The 20,536-nt window shown below is 40.1% G+C and overlaps 1 long non-coding RNA gene across 2 annotated transcripts; it reads left to right on the top strand.

The window, feature by feature from the left end:
* The first annotated feature begins 1,321 nt into the window (after positions 1-1,321).
* Positions 1,322-20,257, top strand: LOC109973204 (uncharacterized). Of its 2 annotated transcripts, none has more exons than XR_002276785.1 (5): positions 1,322-1,412; positions 3,897-4,016; positions 5,034-5,230; positions 18,777-18,953; positions 19,803-20,257. It is a non-coding gene; the product is annotated as an uncharacterized LOC109973204 (long non-coding RNA). The 2 variants fall into 2 exon arrangements; XR_002276786.1 differs by lacking the exon at positions 1,322-1,412 and adding an exon at positions 2,787-2,822.
* Positions 20,258-20,536: the final 279 nt, after the last annotated feature.

The raw sequence follows: 20,536 nt of genomic DNA, 5'->3' as shown, positions 1-20,536 counted from the left end.
CGGTCATAGGAACAGTTTAGAGAGATAAGATGCCCAATGTCCCCACAGCCTGGCTGTTATCATATCAGTGTAAACAGCTCCAGGGACAAGTTGAACTGATTCTTTTTGAGTGAATTAAATGAGCTCAGGCATTATTCAAATGGGAAAAAAAAAATCACTGTCCAAAATAAAATATATGGTATACAGTATATCAGCTTCTGACTTAACACAAACTAAGCTTTAGTCTGGCCTCTTTTTTGTCTGTCGCCCTCACTGTTTCATCAGGGACAATCCTGCACATTTCCTGTTATGCTTAAATAGTATACAACTACAAAATCATAACACAAGCCATGTCAGGTCCCTGCTGCTCAGAATGTTCATTTGTAAAACAAACTGTTGGTGGGAAAGTAGGGTATTTTAACAGTGGTGTGATGGTGGTGGTAAGTATGGCGGGCAGTGTTTGGCAGTGGCGCAGCCCTGTGGGTTTGGAGGTCTCCTTTGTTTATGCTTAAGTCAGACACTGTGTTGGTCCCCAGGCCATGCCCCTAGACGACCCCTCCCGGCTGCCGCTCTCACTCCTGTCTACTGCTGTGGCTGATCCATAAAAAATAAGCAGCTGTAGGCCTGGAACTGTGCTCTGCATATTCTCACACACACTACTGTAAATGAGAGGGGAAGCTGCCCCATCCTGGCACTTCACACACTTACAGCCTGCCACACTTATTGTGTTACTCAACACTTAGTGAAGCCCGCCTCGTGCTTGCTATATATCTCCATTGGCTTGCTAATCAGTGTTGCTTTTTTGTATTCATAGCATGTCACAGCTGTTGTGGATAGCTAATGAGACAAAATTCAATTCCTACCTGTCTTTTAGTTTGGTTTTCATAAAAATCTGCATTGTTTTAGCAGGAAATAAGCAGAATTTTAAAGTCAAATTCATCAATATGTAGAGTACCTACTGCTTCGCTGTTATCACTCACTATTGGTAACAACCGCTACTACCTATTGAAATTAACCTGAGCACTAAGTTTGTAATTTTAATCCTTATTTATCTGCTGATATGAATTGAAGGAGACCAGTTATGGAGAGTAAAAGTGGGAGGCAGAACAAAATAACAGGACAATCAAATGTGAATGTGGTGCACCTAAAGATATGTCACCACATTGTTTTCAGTTAATTTATTATTTCATAATTGACAGTTGAATGTACATTTTATTTTGGGCGCCACATTTATATTATATGATGTTTTGTGCCTGCTGTCCTGGATTTGGTGGTTGGGGAACAGAAAAGGGTAAAGCGGAACCTTTGTGCGCTTGGTGTTGCACCCAGAATGGTTGGGGAGGGACCTTCTGTCCTCGCCCCCAGATGCAGTCTGGATGTGAATGCCAGCGCACCGTGAGAGTTCTGTTCTGATGTCACATTGTGTTTTCCAGGTCAGTAGAGGTGAAACTATCCATACAAAGCAGTATGATGTTAGTATCCAATAATTTGTTAGTATAGCGTACTGTTTGGTGTATATTTACATGCTCTTCGGTAATGGTTTAGTCGGTCAAGTCTCAAAGTAAAGCGGAGGTTTCCCGCGGGTAGGAAGTCTCGCGTGATTTAGCGGAAATATCGCGAGGACCTCCAAAGTCTGGTTTTATGGACCTTGTCCAGTTTTATTGTCACTAATATGCATTGTATATTGTTATTAGGACTTAGGTAAAGTAAGAATGTTTAAACCGAAGTCAATGTAAATGCATGAGAGATAGTTATATATTCAGTTTGAAGGAATGTAAATGTATTTTTGTTCAAAGATAACTAGTATTTTTAGTGTGCAGCCCATTATTTATTTGATAACTAATTACAGTTAAGTATGGAACAGTGGAGCAACTGTTTATTCACCACCAATGTGGTGCTGAGACATGTCACTCAGGTGTTTAGGTGATTATATTGAGAACTTGAGTTAAGAAAATATGGGATAAAAATGCACTTTATTCATGCTGTTATAATGTTTGAATGTTAATGTTTGAATAAACCCAGATGCAGTCTGGATGTGAATGCCAGCGCATCGTGAGAGTTCTGTTCTGATGTCACATTGTGTTTTCCAGGCTGCACTAATTCACTGCTACGCAGCCCCGGCACTTGGGGCCCGTAACATGAACTATTAAATATCAGATCTCTCTCGTCTAAATCTGTTACTGAATGATTTGATACGTCACATTGATCTATTGTGTCTTACTAAAACCTGGTTACAGCAGGAAGAACATGTGGCACAGCTCGCAGCTCCGCTCCCTAAAGCAGGCATCACGAAAACTGGAAAGGTGACACTCCACTAAGTCAGAAGAGTTTTTTCCTAGCCTGTAAAGATAGTTTAATAACATATAAAAAAGCCCTTCATAGTGCCAGAACCACATATTATTCATCCCTAATCGAGGAAAATAAGAATAACCCCAGATTTCTTTTCAGCACTGTAGCCAGGCTGACAAAGAGCCACAGTGCTGTTGAGCTTAACATTCCCTTAGATCTCAGCAGCAATGACTTCATGTCCTTCTTTACAAATAAACTGTTAGATAAAAAATTAATCAGATCCTTCCCACAACTCTCACAGATGTGCCATCAAGTACAATGGCTTTAGAAACATCAGTAAGAACTCATTTATATTTAGATTGCTTCTCTTCCATAGATCTCTCTGAGCTGACCTTAACAATTGCTTCATCTAAATTAGCAACATGTCTCTTAGACCCCATACCGACCAGGCTGCTCAAAGATGTTTTACTCCTAATTAACACATATTAGATCTGATCAACCTTTCTCTATTAACAGGTTATGTTCCACAGGATTTCTGGGATACATTTCTGCAGGTAGAGCTCTATATTTCTGATAGGCAGTCACTGGCCACATCAACCTGCCCAGTGTTTGTTTGTTGTTGTGTCTTGTTGCTTTTCCTTTCTCTCTGTCAGAGGTTTCTTCAGTTAAAGGGAGTTTTTCCTCCCCACTGTGCTTGTTCAAAGGGATCTGTTGGATGTTCCTCTACAATAATAATCATCATCATAAGGTCTAGGCCTTACTATGCAAAGTGCCCTGAGATGGTTTTTGCTGTGATTTGGTGCTATACAATTGAATTGAAATAGACTGGATTGTGAATAAGAGTCATTATTGTTGCCTTCTCTGATCAAACTAATGGCTGCCATTGCTGTATCAATATGACGTTTGCATCACTTTGACAAATAGTATCTCCTATATTTAGTTTGCATACATTTATGGGATGTTTACAGTACTATTAAATGTATGAAGTCCACAGTTGGCAGCACGGTGGCGCAGTGGTTAGCACCGTTGCCTCACAGCGAGAAGGTTCCGGGTTTGGACCCCACCCGGGACCTTTGTGTGCGGAGTTTGCATGTTCTCCCCGTGCTTGCGTGGGTTCTCTCTGGGTACTCCGGATTCCTCCCACAGTCCAAAGACATGCAGCTTAGGTTGACTGGCGTTTCTAAATTGCCCATAGGAGTGCGTGTGTGTGGTTGTTCATCTATGTGTTAGCCCTGCGATGGACAGGGCTAACCCTGCGATGGATTGGCAACCTGTCCAGGGTGTACCCTGCCTTCGCCTAATTGCCGGCCGGGATTGGCTCCAGCTAAGCGGTAGAAAATGAATGAATGAATGAATGAATGAAAGTCCACAGTTGAAGAGAAAGACTGGCTGAAAAAATGTGGTATGTTGTGTGAATATGAAATCCAAAGCAAACTTGAACATCATTAAAATATCGCTCCTTGTTATTTCATGAATCAAATGCCTTCGGATGCTTCAGTAATTGCTGCACATAACAAAATGTGTCTGGTCCTTGGCTCTCCATTTATACAACTCATATTTTAAATGCTTTCCTGGTAAATGACAAGGATATTTTCAATATTTTTAACAGTAAGCCTGTTTCTCTGTAGGTCCGCCCCTGTGAATCGACCTGACAGTGCAGACATACTCTGTCATGCCAGATGTCTTGCTGTTGGCCCACACAGCCTCAACTGGGGCCCAGGGGAGAGGCCAGACATGGCCCTGTTATGGTAAGAAGAAAGACGCTTCTGAGGCTTTCAATCCCTTCTTCCTTTCATGAACATCTTTCTAGTTAAAATGTGGGGAGAGCTGAAGTGTGATGTTCTTTGAAAGAAATACATCCTGCAAACCAGCTGACATTTTTCTCAGACTAGTTGTTTGGTTATCACTATTATGCAATGGAAAATAATTTATTAGTGGAAAAAAAAAACACTTTTCCTGTATTTGTGAATCCAAAATTATTTCTCCCTCCAGTTAAACTTCAGAATGTGAATATCGCAACACAACATCTGGAGCTTAATCAGCTGGGAAATATACTGTATGATTTACATGTGTGAGTTCTTGCATCTGTTTGTGTGTGCATACACACTAGAAGCCTATGAGCGTGTGTACACTAAAGGAAGCAGGGCCTCCAGGAATGTGATACACCATCCCACTCAGGAAGACAGCTCGAGTCACACACAAGATAACACCCCAGTGGAGTCTAACCCTGAATGTTTGGTTAAAGCTACATGCATTATGCATTCCCTCTCACTGTAAAAGTACATGTGTCAAAAGGCTCTCATCATCATCACCCCACCCCCCCCGACAGGTCCACTTCCATGGTGGGTCCCTCAAGGAGACCTGAGCTCAGTACTAGAGGGGAAATCAGTGGTGACACTAATGAGGCCCTAGAAACATGCTGTGAGATCCAGTGAAATTCTCTTTATTCATAATATTCGGAGGGGGTTATTTCTGATTGATTTCATCTGTCAAGCTATCTACTCAAGTCATTTTCAGATGACATGTACTTAAAACATACAGTGTATTGTCAAGAAAAGAATCATCCTTTCATCTACTGGTATTTCTCATAAGGCCCAATGAGACAGATCTGCTCACTTCCTCCTGGGGTCAGATGATAAATTATCTTCTTGTGTCTCATTTTGTCTTAGTAATGGCAAACCCTCATAGCTCACCCTCACAAGATTTTGTCCACTTTGGTGTTTTGTGATGCACAAATGTTGCCACTGGTCTTCCCTCATGTACAGATTTCAATGGGAATCCAGTAGAGCTGTAGTCGGGAATGCCTCTTTTGGCAGGCCATCACCTTTAACCTGCAAATAGCAGGAAGAGGAGGAAGAAGCTGAGGTTTGACCCTCAGGGGGCCATTCCCAGACAGGGAATCGAGCACTGAAGGAACATGTGTGATTTTGATATCCGCTGTGCTGCCGAACAGGAAACAGAGGTGAGTGGTATGGCAAATCATCTGTTGGAAATCTGGGATATTGGGATCATAAATGGTGGCCCTGTATTTTATAGAAAACCTTGAACAAACAGTTTAAAACATCTGGGGAGAAAAAGAACATTTGACTATGAATTTTGCTAGAGAAGACAAATATTTTCAGTAGAAAACCATAAAAATTATTGGACTATTATCTCTACTATGACATCAGGTGTGATCCCTGCACATACTGAATTAAACTATGAAAATAAATCATTTCATTCTCGCAACTAAGAGAACCACTGAGGTTTTGAGCATTTAGAATATAAATGATCTAAGACTGAGTTTGGCCACCCAATATACCGCACAAATTTAAAATCAAAACATCAAAATGATCAGCACAGCTACTGCAAAAACTCAAATCAGGTTTGTTTCAGCATGAAAAAAAATGATGGATGAGTGGCGAATCCTTTGAATATTCAGACTTTATATGCTAGCTGCAAAGCCATGTTTTGGTGCAAAGTTGCCTCTATTTCAGTAGCAGCTGGGGAGAATAGGGGGCTGTAGCAGACAGGGTGGCGCTGCATGTTCCAAGCAGCTTGGCTACGCAGGCCAAGGGGTTTTACACCTGAATGTGAGAGGGTCTAGGGACGTCAGAGCTTAATAAGCCAGAAGACCCCCTACAGTGTCTGTCCCAGCCTGAGCTGTGCCTGCCTCCAGAACGCCTGTCAAAACACAGATTTCTTTTGGTGTAGGAGCTCTAAGTGAGTCGTGGCTCTGACAGTGATAAATGGCCTCGTCCTTTGAATATAAAATTACACCCAGAAAAATTACAAACCAAGATAACCTTATTTGTCAGACAGCACGGACGATAAACACAAATTCAACATGTGATGAATTGGCACATAAATGATCTGTATTCTGTAAAACGTTTTCCTGGTGATACTGTAGGGAATAAAAGAGCAACAGGGTGGTTTTCTGGTGTACAAAAGTCTGTTCGCGCTCAGTTACTTCAGTTGTGTAACAAAAGCATACCTCTTGCCTTCAACAGAATCATGCCACAGTTATGTAATCTGATCTGCTGAGCTTATGGGCTGTGAACAGCAGCTTTATTGATTATTGTGAGGTGGTTGATGTTGTCACATTTAGCTAAGCTTATCCGTATTTGTTTTCAAGGGTTTCAGGTGTGTGCTCCAAAGCAAACAAAATGAGTGAGGGCCTTATGTTAAGGTTTGCTTGGGGTGGAGTCATGTTTGTTACACATGCAGATCTTGTCAGGATCAGGAGGATCATGTTGGGTTGATGGCAAGGCAGAGGTGGTCAGGAAAACTCGATCCCTTTCCTTAGGGAGAAGCAGTATGGCTTCCTGTTTAGCGGGACAAAGCCACGGTGTGCTTCAAGACACTGTATCACGTCTACCATCCCACATCGAGCCACATCACCTCCCGCTCTACCCCATCCATCCCCACCTCCACTTGCGCTTTGATTTTCAGCCAAAGCAAACAGCAAACTGCTGTCAGTTTCAGTCCCCGTTCCCATGGCGACAGAGCACAAGGGTACAGCATTGGCCTTGATGATTTGGATCTGCAGGGACAGACAAAGAGGCCAATTCACAGCCAGCCGAGAGACTTGGATGCAGGCAAAGCTTTCTGCTGGACACTAGGCCTGAACACACACATGCAAAAATAGGCAGCGTGCAAGACTTATCGCATCCAATCAACCGAGTGATATTAACGGGTCCTGTCACTTGGAGGAGACTCTGAACAAAGCACACTTGTCAGGGATGGATGGGATCATTAATGCGGGTGTAATGGGGAAGCACACAACGTCAGCAAGTGTAATTAACTTTGTGCACTGTTGATAGAGTCATGCTGTGTCTGGTGTAAAAATTCAGCAGATGTGTCATGGAGAGTACTTATGCAGTTGGTAAAATTTCACTTGTAACCAAATCATCTCAAGGCAGAGGTCCAGGTACTATTTCACATAGATTGATCTTTACACATTGGCATTCAAGTCATTTTGTGTTGATTAGATTCAAAAGTTTAAAAGAAAACAATAAAATATGACAGTAAGTGTAAGATTTATGCTTTGGTGAATGGATATACGGCAGCATCACCCTGCAGTGACTGGTTATTACATGAAGTGCGACATCTGAAACAATTCAGTCAAAGTGAGTGTGAAGTATAACCTGCTATGATCACAGGATTTTAGCATTACTTTAGCAGACAGCTGCTGTAATGCTCTTGCAACAGTTAATCCACAATTAATTAGTATGAACGTGAAGCAGACATTAACAAACAGGAAAGATATTAAATGTGAATTCCAGACTTTTTTATTTCTATTTTTTAAGTTTAATAAACCGCTGATTTAATTGTTATATTATATATTTCTTTATTTGTTTTTAATAAACAGCTCATGTCTTCACAATGTTAAATGAGATCAAGCTTTCTGAAATGTACCATAACTGGACCGTGTAAGCAGCTATCACATACATCTGATCACTTTTAAAGCTATTAATGCAAAAAAAATGTTCTAATGTAGAATTGCTAGTTTTTTTGTAACATAACTTTGCACATTGACTTCTCTGTGTCTCTTGTATGTCTCGGTATTTTTAATAGTAGCATGATGAGATTTAAGGTCTAATTGAGATGACAAGGTTATAAAAAAAATAAAGAGTGCAATTGATTTGATTAGCCCCGGTTTAGCTAGAAAAATCTTGAGAGGATGGTTGTGCATATCAACCAGAGTGGTTTTGTTGCCTTAAGGCAGTATTTATTTCTTTTTTTTAATTAAGGAAAATGACTCCCATCTGTTAAAAGGTTATTGTTGTGCTTGTTATAAAAGGCTTCAGCAGAACAGTTGATTAATTTAGTATGTTTTCAGTGCTGCACTTGAGCTGGAGCTGACCAACCAATTATCATAATCCAGGGCTGTTTATTTTTTCTCCACTGCCAATCATGACACATTGGCTGAGTTGGTGGTTTAACGCTACAAGGCCTGGTGACAGGAGATGCTCAGTAGCCAGCAAAACGAAGGGAGGGGGCAGGACAAGGACCGTTCATTCCATCAATCAAATAAAAGGCTGTAATGTGTGAAAGTTGATCTGTCTGGGTTGGCTGAGCTAGATGTACATTACTGGCAGGGCACATTCAAATCACATTTGTGAAAAGTGTAATGAAAAGTACAACACTGAACATGGGACTCAATCTCCCATTGTCCACGTGAAAGTCAGGTGGTTGCTGGACCGATCAATCCACCCCTTCCACCACCTTCCCACTGTTTTTAAGTGGTTGCTGGACCGATCAATCCACCCCACCCACCACCTTCCCACTGTTCTATAGTTCAAAACTGTTTGCTTTCAGCGGACACTAATGTTAGCTTCCCGATCCACACACCGGTCCACTTGGTGGCAGTAATGCACCAGTATGCCAACCACCATAATACACCAAGAACAAGAAGACAACCAAGGTCACTGGGTTGCAATTCAGTAAAATGTTGGCATGTCACAATTGTATAGTCGTTATTGTGACACCGCTACATTTTACGCTGTGGAACAACGTAGCTGTAGCATATTTTCATGTGAGACTGTCAGTCCTTTATAGCTGCATCACGGATCCATATATTTTATCCATTTTGTTATTGAAGAGGAAAATTAAAGCAGCATCAACCCTTACCTCTGGAAAACAGTGGAAATGTTCAAAGCTAAAATAGCAACATCTAGAATTGACCAAAAAGTCAGGATTCAGTGAGGCTTTTTATTTTAAATGTCTTTTTGTAAGCCACCAGCACATTTAATGGCTCCCTTTCCAAACAAATGGCCTCAGTCACATTTGATGACCAGTGTTGTTGCAGCATGTCGACAGACGTCCAGGATAAATCAAACACTGACCACAATTGTTTTATTTTCCTAGAAAATTAAGTATTTACAGTATTCCTTCTATTTCAATTTTTTGGCTGGAGAGAGTAAATGTCAGACTTAATAAGAGGTTATCGGAAAGGAAAAAGTAATTAAACTCTTTCTCCTCAGAATAAGTCCTTTTACAGTGTATGCTGGTGAATATTACTCCCTTTCCTCTGTCTAGACACACAGGGTAGGACCATGGCTCACATGCTAAACAAAAGGGCCATACAGGTTTTTAGAAAACTCTAAAGACCAATCCAACATTTTTAAACTTCCCTGACTGGACTTAAAAGTGACAGAAACCTGGGGAACCACAATGTTTTCTACTAGTTAGTTAGAACAGAGTGATTACAAAAGTAAAGCATTTTAAAGTGGTAAGTGCAACAAAGTGCTACAATTTGAAGTATGTAGCTCCAACAGCCCAATCACACTGGTAGTTTTGTCATTTCTGGCTACTGTGGAAGTAGCCAGTATGGGTTTAACAGTGGCCAGTGAGGAGATTTAATTTCCTTTCCCCTGCTGCGGGTTTGATAATGACCATTTCCAGAAACCTGCTCCCACAGACCTTTGCTTCCACCTGTTATGGTCACGGTCTGCCTCCTGTCACTCACCTCATAACAATGACAACACCACTCAACTGGGCATTAATTGCTACATTCACTGCTCAGTGTTCTGGCTACTAACTCAGAATGGCTGGCAACAAGCACACCTTAGCTTTAAACCAGAGGTACAAGTGGTATCTCTGTGCTGAAGTTTACAACAGCAGTGATTTTTTTTTTTCCTCCACATAGTCACACCTATTTTCTAAATGCCTCTTTTCCACTGAAGGTGGAAAAAACAGGTTTGCTCAGTAAAACAGCTTGTAAAATTTTTTTCTCAAGAGAAAACACAATATATATTTGTTTTCTTTTGCTTGGGAAAATTGTTTGGGGGGGGGAATTGGAGCAAAGTATGAATACAGCTATTGTGGCACTAGCACAAGAGCTTGTAAAGGCTGAAAATGTTTAGCGTACTTGTACTGCAACTCATAGAAACTCTGTTTAACAAACATTCTATGAGAAGCTTATATCTATTTCACATTGCTTAAATTATAATGATATATTACATTAGTTAAGCAAATCATTACATCTGCTAAACAAATAAATAAATGAGTAAAAATCCACCCTGTCTTCCTATATTATGAAAGGTTGACCTGTCGTGTAAATCGAAGGATCAGTCATCCATGGAGAAGGCATGAGGCCATGACCTCTTATATTCTCCTCTAACAGAGGAATGCATGTTGCTGAAGGCATCATTAATTGTGAAATCACAGTGAGACCTTAAACACCAGCGGCCTGCAAGGACAGACCATGAGAATCTGGAAACAGATGTAAAAATGCACGTAGTTTATTTAGCTCATGGTAGTGTACTTTTGTCATTTAAATAATTGGACTGATATACATTCATATAATCCTCTCAAAACCTCGTTTCCTTAGGAGAAATTCTTTTTCTTTGAATAGTTGTATTGGCTCCCCCCTCCTGGAACCTCATAGATGGATGGATGATAACTGTAACTGGCACATCAGCAGTTTGGTTTTTATACTATAAGATAAAGACAAGCACTCTCTGAGATATAAAGTTACAAGTTACAATATCTGTTAAAGTGCCACTTTCAGCAGCTAATAAATTTTATACACTGTCCCTTCTCTGCCAAGATACTGTTTTTCTTACAGTACAGTATCAAACTGTGAAAGTGGAGCAATAACATCCCTGAGTGTGCTTTGCCAGGGCCATAGCGACTGTTGTCTGTGGAGGAAATTAAAATGAAATACATCTCCTTTCCTGGCTCTTGCACCCATGCACCCATAAAGCACTTCCCTGTGATTGCCATCTTTATAGCCTATACATTAAGATTTTTCATGTGGTTGAATAAATCTAATCATAAATATCTGAGATCTGTCTAGCAACAGCAATCAAATACAGAGAAGTAAAAGAACGGGGCTTGGTGTGTGTTCAACTATCAGAATCCAGATTAATGCCAGAAGTAAGAGGGTCAAGGACCTGAGTTCACTATTTAAAGTATATTTATTGGACCCTACTGTATACAAACCAACAGGGCTAAAAAGGTGCGCATGTTTAAACAGCTTTTTGTGTGCGTGTTTAAACAGCGAAGGACACAGAGAAAATACAGTGAAAAACATAGGACGGTCTACATCCAATAGGGAAAACACAGTAAAGGTAACATGTCAGTTTTGTTACAGTTAGCCTGCACTTGCACTGACAGAAAGAATCGGATGTATCATTTGGACAAAACTGCAGAAAAAAAAACAGTTGGCAAAATATTTGAATGTTCATACTCTCCTCCAAACACATAAGGTGTTAAAATATTGAAGGTCCTGGACATGCATGTGAGAAGCATGTGGCTACCATCTAGTCTCACTCCATCCACGCCACATGCCATGCAAATATCCCATCATCCTCAGGTGCCAGAGACACTAGTAACAAGAAAATGCTGGCGTGACAGACACGTCTTACACCGTTATCCCATCTTACTCCTCCTCAGCACCCCACAAACAATGCTGCAGGCACGAGCTTTGATTTATCTCTTATTATTTGGGTGGAAATTACAAATGACTGCCTGCTTGTGGTTGACAGTCTAACAATGTACAACATCATAACTAACCTGTAATTTTACCTGAATTACTCATTCAGGCCATTATCACAAATACATGTATTTGAAACCAAATATTTTGAAACTATAGTCATTTTGAAAACTTATGGGATTCCCCAAATTATTTCATTTACGAACGTGATGTTGCCTCATAACCAAACACGAGCACCTGTTTCATTTAGAAAAAATAGAGATTAAACACAGGAACAATAGAGAACAGAAGGAAAACTGCCCATAGCTTGCAAATATTCTGAATGGTTTTTCCTTCAAGATGCAGATGAAAATCTGTGTATGTGTCATTTCCTGAAAGTTCCTTTGTGTGTGTACTGGAAAGTAGCGAAAGCGTGATAAACCTAGGCCAAACAATTAAAATAAAATAAATCAGACAGTGCTATAAAAACACAATGGGAAAAAAACTATCAAAGCATCAAGTATCAACTTTGAAAATATGTGATTAAAAATATTATGGTATTATAATAAAACCTTCAGAATATATGCACATTGTATTTGTTTTATACGTGATACAATAAAAGGACAGACCTGAGATCTGTGCATGTTCTGTAGAATCAAAGTCTGTTTTTTACTGATGCAGTGGGACTGTATACAGTCAGACTACTACGGTCCATAAATATAAATCAACATGGATTTTCTAAAAAGGAAATACATGGTCTGGGTTTAGCACAGGCCTCTGAGGGTTAGCCTTACTCTAGCAGCTTCCTTCAGTATGAGGCAACAGACCACGCTGCTGCTTGTGTACCGCTCCACTGATACGAAGCCCTGATATTGGTTTAAAATCATTTTTCTGCTGATTGGGCACCTACAGAGCTTTTAAAGTGTTTTCATACAGAAGCTCATTGGTTCTGAGCCCACAGGAGAATCAACCTTGAAGCTAATGCATTACAGCCACAATGTTTTAAGACTCAGATAAAAACAGTGGTCTGGGGACTGAAAGAAATGAAGCAGAACAGGCGTGCATGTATATGTGTTCATGTTGTGCTTGTCCATTTGCACATGTGGGTATGTACTTATACTCTCAGATACTTGACATTTGGTAAATAAACACAATTTTTTTATTGTCCACTTTTATGCCTACCACACAACAATAGACGCATATGCTGGGATCTTTCTGTTGTGTTCTGTTTCTGTTCAAAGGCCTAATGGTCTGATTTAAAATCACTTAAGTATCTGGAATCGAAGATCTGATAGTTCTAGTAGTTATAGGTGGCACAGTCATGGGCACGTTCTGAGGTCTTGCTTTACAGAGAACAATGTTTAAAATGTACAACTCAGAGTCTTAGTCCACTGGAACCTTGTGCAAAAAAAATGGACTGCAAACATTCAAGATATGCATCACAGAGATACTGAACCAATTCTGTGGCCTTTGGATGAAATAGTCAGTTCAGCTATTAACAAAACAGGATACATTTATGTGCTATTAGGGCCATTTAATTTCAAAGAGATGGAAACAACAAGTTGATTAAGTTTACATCACACCGTCCTTATTTCAGTCTACAGTGAGAGCCTGTTAGTGTGTTGGAGCAATCCAAGAGGAAAATATTCTTGTTTTAGATTGGATAACAACATCGCAAATCTGCTAAATTACATCATAGCCTATTAGCTCTGGTGAATTTAACACTGAGTAATGGTCATTTAGTGTTGACCAGCAGAGCGGGGTGCATTTAGAGGTTGTACAAAGTAATTCAAAGGATGAGTCCAGAACATATTCCATCACATAGACAATGATGCAGACTTGTTGCCTTTTTGAATAAGGAAAGCCCAGATGTTTATGTAATTTAAAACACTGCACCAATGTGCAATTTTAGAGCCATTATTAATTTTATATTATACTTTCTACTTATTGTTAGAACATGTTAGAAATTCCATATGAAACAATACAAACCTAACAGTGTGTGAATGTTTCCTTGTGCATGTGTGTGTGTCTCTGTGTTCATAAGAATTCCTGAGGGATAATCCCATAATTAGAGCAGATAGCACAGGAAGTTTATTCAGATGGGCTTTTTAAACAAGCCTGTCGAGCTACTCTACTGTATGAGAGACAGCCATGCACAAAGCGCTTGAAATAAGAGACTGTCTAGGTGCTTTCCACTGACTGCAAGATTATGACGAAGAATCCTATCAGAGACACTGTTTTGCTGACTGGAATCAGGCTGTGTAAAAGGTTTATGGTGTATTTCTGCATCACCCAAATTAAGTAGTAACTGCTTTTGAAATTAGCTGTGTTCAATATCACACAAATTTGTACATCTATGACATGCAAAGTTATACAAATATATGTGCAGCTGCAGTGAGATTTATATTGTTTGATTGTTCTCGGTACTGTGAGTTACCAAATAATTTCCTTTATCATCTAATTAATGTGAGCATTACACACAAAAATTATACTTAACAAAAAAACCTAACATCTGGCTTGAGCTCAATCCACAACACTTTTGGACAACCAGAACAAACTCTCTCTGGGTCAGAGACAGGAAGCAGATGGCCTTTCTTCACTCTCCACGTGGAATCATACGGCCTCCATAAGCCCATTAACACCTACAGCACAGTAGCCATGCTGCGGTGCTGTGTATTAAACCACAGTTGCACATCTTTAATTCAGTGATCACTGATGTCTTTCTTGTTGAACACAAAGTTGCACTGAAGCCATTAGTAGTGAATTGCTAAGAACAGTGTGAAAACCCAGTTAAACCATGCGGTTTTAAACTGCCTCCTCCTCGCCATGTTTTTGGAATCATTTCCAGCTGCTCCACAGCCACTAATGGCACCTTGGGCCCACATTGCTGTTTTAACACTGGCCAAGTCTCAGCCCCCTCCTGACTACTAGAAGCTGTGGAGGTTTTCAACTACTGTTCAACAAATGATTTTAGCCCGTATTACGAGCAATAAAAAGAAGACATCCCGCTGACTGCCCTGAATGTTGTGTTTATTCACACGAGCAGATCCCATAGTACTCTATGTTCACAGTAGTTTAGCTTCTTTTCAAAATGTACCACTTCTATATGCTTGAGGAAATCCTTTAAAGATGCAGAATAATCCAATAAAAGCCAAAAGGTAATGCTTCAAATACTAGTGTAAGGGAATACAGACAGTACCTACACATACAGCTCAGTATGAGCTCTCATTTATTTTCTACCACTTAGTCCCGCAGGGCTAACACATAGATGAACAACCATACACACGCATGGGCAATTTAGAGACACCGATCAACCTAAGCTGTATGTCTTTGGACTGTGGGAGGAAGCCAGAGTACCTGGAGAGAACCCACACAAGCACAGGGAGAACATGCAAACTCTACACAGAAAGGTCCCAGGTGGAGCCCAAACCCAGAACTTTCTCGCTGTGAGACCAAGGTGCTAACCACTGCACCACCGTGCTGCCAGCGCTCATTCAAGTATGTTAAATTAATGTACATCACTGAGCCTATTGTTTTTTTATGTTTGTCTTCTTTTCTGGCATGCAACGTTTCTATTGGTCTTTAAATCTTCTCCACAGAGGACTATATTGTCATTGACACAGTGTACAGAGAAAGTGGACCACTAAAATGTTCACCCCCTTGTGGGACCATGAGAATTTCACAGGTAACCCCACTCGGTCGCTTAGAAGCCATCAATGCCATCATCTCAGAGAGAAGGCTTTCCCTGATAACCTTCGACCTCGCACACTGTCGGTGTAGAAGCAGCCAGGGTTTGTGTGTGTTGGGGGCAGCAACACTCACGTAAAAACACTCGCTGACCAGAAAAACTGAAACATGTACACTGCAGTGTAATCCAACATCAAACTCTACAAGCGATACTCCCTTAAATACTAAACACTGTAACTGAGTGTCTAACTGTGATTAGTCCAGGTCTCTTGATGATGTGGTTTGTGATGTGCTGAATTGCATTAAAGTTTGTTTTTTTAATTCACCATGTCTATAAATTGGGGTGGATTACAAATTCACCTTCTTAATCTTGATCTATGGATAAAAACTAGAGCATACTTTTTACTGTGAGCCATATGAGGAAAATAAATTGTATCATTAATGTCATTATTAATAAATGTACTAAATACTCTGTGGAGAACAAAGCGGGGTAGGCTGGTTGACATACTGGTTTGTCATAAGTGTATACATTTGAATTCACTATACAAAAATTTTATGCGTAAATGATATTTGCATTTTAGCCATAGATGGCACTAAGGCCAGAGCCCTGATTTCTTTTCAGCAAAACCCTAAATATTCATTGTCCACCATACATGTCATTTCTTCTACTGAATCCAGATCACAGCTGCATAGTAACCCATGACTTCTAAAAGCAATGGTCAGAGCGAAGCGCTGATAGAACGGAAAACAGAGCTATCCCTTCCTCCTCTGGTGTCCTCTCTTTGCTTGGTATCTGTCACTCACTGGAGCACCAGCTCGAAGAGTCTCCAGTGGCCAGTTTTTATGTTGCAACAGTCAGGCCACCAAAATGACAGACGTTTAGTCTGAACTAAGTTTTGACAATATTCACTCAGCCTATAAAACTGCACTGCAGTATTAGAGTTGGCAGCACATTTTTCAGTGCGAGCATTGTGCGTCTACAGAAAGTGTCCACCAAGTAGCAACGAGTGCCACCAGATGGCAGAGCTCCTCAGGTGCACCTGAATGCATAACATTATCCAGTTTGTTCATTTGGTGCAACTGATAACTGTTCACAACTGCTCTTGTTTTCAGATTCAGTACCTGGAAATATACATAAATCTATATGTTATACTGTATATGACAGAAAACTTTCCGGATAATGAATTGAACAATTATGTGCATAGGTAGCTTTTTTTTTTTTTGTACACTTGTGTTAGTATTTCACTCAAATGAAAAAGTTTCCCAGTCAGATGAGGATATGATGGTTTTCTAACACATAGTGTACATGTTTAAAAAGTAGCTGTACACCTGTAAAATGTAATGCAACAGTAAATCAGTTATTATTTAGCTATTATTGAGGTTGTTGTTTGCAATGGGTTGAACTGGACCGCAGTATGTTGAGAGACGCTTCTAATGCTTTGTTCTTGACATTTACAAAAATGAAAATATTAGAAATATATTTTAATTTAAAGACAATCCAGTACAAGCTCAGTTATAATCCTAGTTAAATTAACACCTCTTTGACATGTCAACAAAAATTGATCATCCTAATCCTCCTGAATGTAAAATTTGGTGGAGATCTGTCATATTGGATTGTTGTATTGTATTGTTCCAGTTATCATGTTGGTTGCTTCATGAAATCTGTATGCATTAGTAAAAACTGCAAGCATGAGGCTGCAGAAATGCATGTGTGCCCACATGTATATATTCATATGGCCAATTAGTGCTTGCACCTCTTTGCCTTGTCTGTAGAACAGGGGCAGGACACATCTGGTGTCAATACGTCTTAATTACTTATTGCAATTCTTCTCCTGGATAGAACATATTGGGACTGTGGCTCGCTTTAAAACTTGTCAGGTTCCAGTGTACCTGCTTGAATGGAGCCAGATTGCCATCACTAGATCAATGAAGGTACTGCAGGGGAAAGCTTTTTTTGCAACAAGTCAGCTGAGCTGAAATTACACCTAACCGTTATGCTCAATATGTTTGGAATAATATATATATATATATACACACACACACACACACATGGCATATACACATATTATATATATACACACACACACACACACACACAGAGAGTATACAGTATGTGGTCTATTGTACTTTACAGTCTGATTCATGTAAAACACTAAATTTCTTTTATGTTTGTGTTTTTCAAACAAAGGTAGACATTACAACATTACATCATTTCTTTGAAGGCAGGATAAAGTGAGTGTTAGCCTTCTACGTAGCCTTCTTCAGTTTGATAAAGAGAAACAAGCCCAATTCCCTATTCCATTGTTTTTTTGCCTGATACACTTTCTTTAACAAAACATTTAAATAAATAATGGTTAAACCCTATAGGGCAACGATACTGGGAATGGTCCTACAGCATGTAATTTAAGGTAACATTAGCATGAAACTCCAAATCAGTTCACTCTGCTCCACCCACCACACCCTCTACCTGCTCCACTGTGCCCTATTACAATCTGCTGCGCTTCGCCATGCTTCGCCCATATTTGCTGTTATGAAAATACAATAAATGAAAGTGCAACAAAACTTACTGATCAAGTGGAAACAACTGAAAATCTCTGACTGGTTAGAGAGGTCAGGCCCCCTCAAAATTTTTTATAATATCTCCTCACCTCTGCCAGAGCTGTTGAATGAGTCAGAGACAGGAAGCTTCAACAGCAGCTCTCAACATTAAGGCAGGTTTTGGTGGATGTTTCTACAAAAATAAATCAATAAAAAATACATACAGGTGCTTTAATTGATGCTTTAACAATACCATTAATTTCTGCTAAAGACACAATATTTGCAAAGATTATTTTATCCAAAAAATACTGAGAAGAGTATCTAATACTTTCACTACAGTAAATTATAGCAGATATTTGAACTAAATACTTGCCATCAGTGAAAGCCTTTGGAGTTTCATGGTCCATGTAAAATTAAAACTAGTAAGTACCTGTGTTTTATTCAAAGTTAGAACGGGTAATGCTCTTGGGAATAGATTGGAGGACACAGTCTTTATAGAGAGTTTAGGCAGTAACTGTATCCACCATGCAATTTAATGATCAGGCTTGTGACAGGCCAGTATATTATGAGACTACATACGTCTTCTTCTGTCAAACATACTTATTTTAAGATATATATATGCATATGTGTGTGTGTGTGTGTTTGTTTTGACTGTCTTGGATGTTAGAGAGCATAATGTATGAATTTCGACAGTCCTGAGAGAAACCCAATGTGCCATATATAGTTTCACAGAGAAAACCAAATATTGACGTCAAAGACACAAAAATTTGCCAGTGCTAGTGGTGTAACTTCTGGGCAGAAATGGAAGTGGTTTATATTTATATAGAAAAAAAATATAGCTCAGTCATTCTGTGACACTGCCTGTCCCTGCCAAACCCTACAGGGCAGAGCCCAGGGAGGAGTTCCCCTAAGTACAGATTGCATCATCGTGTCTCATGCTGTTAGAGCAGGCATGCCATCATGCCCTGGCGTCCTCCATTCTTCCACAGGATGGGGCGATTAGGAAGGCTGACATCTCTGGGAACACACAGAGATCCAGAATCCTGCTGGACAACACTCGGTAAGTGACATGCTGTGTCAATATACCACTGGTAGTTTCCATGGCAAATCCAGTACAAATACAATTGTAGTAACTGTTACTATGCCCACACTCGTGTCAGATCCGGTAGCCTAGAATCACCCACTACAACAGTGAACTTGGTAAAGACATAGTATAAGCTAGATAACCATTATCTCCATGCAGTGTTTTTGTAATATGTCATAAATTCATCTAAACCTTGCTTGTTAAACACTGCTTTCTTTTTATCTCTCGCTCTCTTTTTTCAGAGCACTAGTTTGTATTTAGGCTGTCATAAACAGCACTGCACTGGATGCTAGACTAACAAGCCAAGGTCCAAAGACTGCAGTCTGTGCAGAACAAAGCTGGGGTTGCCGTTTCTCTGAGCTCAGCCAGTGCAGCAGAATGTATGGCCAAAACCACATGTTTTAGTCATATTACAAGAATCCATTGGAAACCCAGAGCTCCTTGTGGCTGACACAGGAAGTCAAGTTGGCTTTTCAGCAACAGAGCCACTGTTACAGCTTACTGACTTTGAGATGCGACTTTTATAGGGGACATACAGGATGACAAAAGTTCAGGGCCAGTGCCCTTAACTTCCTGTCACCTTTATGCCTTAGGATAATACAAGCTCACCTTCATGAGCAGAAGTTAGCTGACATATTGCTTCACTATATGGAGCGCAGAGACCCTTAGGAGAGCTGCAGTGCTGACAGACCCACAGAATAGAAGGAGGGATTCGGGGCTTACTCCCTCAGAGAATAATCCCACCACCGTAGAATTTAGATACACATGAAGACAAACACAGACACACACACACTGCATCTATTGAACATGTGCATTTCCATGCAGCTCAGTGACAGACAAGGAGACGGCGACACATTCACACCTGTTAGCACCGGCAGCACGGCCCAGCTCTGACTGACGGCTTCCCTCTGGCTATCATCACCTCTCAATGGCAAAGCACTGTCCAAGCAAACAGTCCATCATCAGCACAACGGAAGGCTCTGCATTACTACAACATCATTATCAACAACTTTTCCACATCTCTGCTGATTAGACCAGACAAAGAGAAAATGTATTTTGTTTGTTAGGAAAAGCTCACTTACTGGAATGTGAGCCACCGGGTGGGAATAACTGAGTGTTTGTGCAAAAGGATAAATTATTGCTGTTGTGTGTTTCCATGTGTGCAACTTGTGTGAAAGTGAAGCTGTATGTGTATGAACTGCTTTAGAGGAAAATCAGTAAATCACTGTTGTCTGATTTGTGGCCATGAGCATTAAAAGGGGACTATATATGCTGTATGTCCGTTCTGTAAATCACTGTTGTCTGATTTGTGGCCATAAGCATTAAAAGGGGGCTATATATGCTGTATGTCCATTCTGTGTGTTGCAGAATGAGCTGTGAGGTTAATTTAATGTGTTTGGAGGAATCAGTCTTGTCAGTGATAAGAAGTGGGGAGATACATTTTATGTTGTCATATATCAAGATTATACGTAGTGCAGAGAAGATATGTGCAAGTATGGACAGGCATGCATCTCCAATTACTCCCTTGAACTCAGAGAAGCTAGCAGATGTTACATGAG

The sequence above is a fragment of the Monopterus albus genome, unplaced genomic scaffold, assembly GCF_001952655.1.
Source record: "Monopterus albus unplaced genomic scaffold, M_albus_1.0 scaffold284.1, whole genome shotgun sequence".
Classification (NCBI taxonomy): domain Eukaryota; kingdom Metazoa; phylum Chordata; class Actinopteri; order Synbranchiformes; family Synbranchidae; genus Monopterus; species Monopterus albus.
Note: the sequence above shows the minus strand (reverse complement) of the source record. Positions and strands in the feature narration are given on the sequence as shown.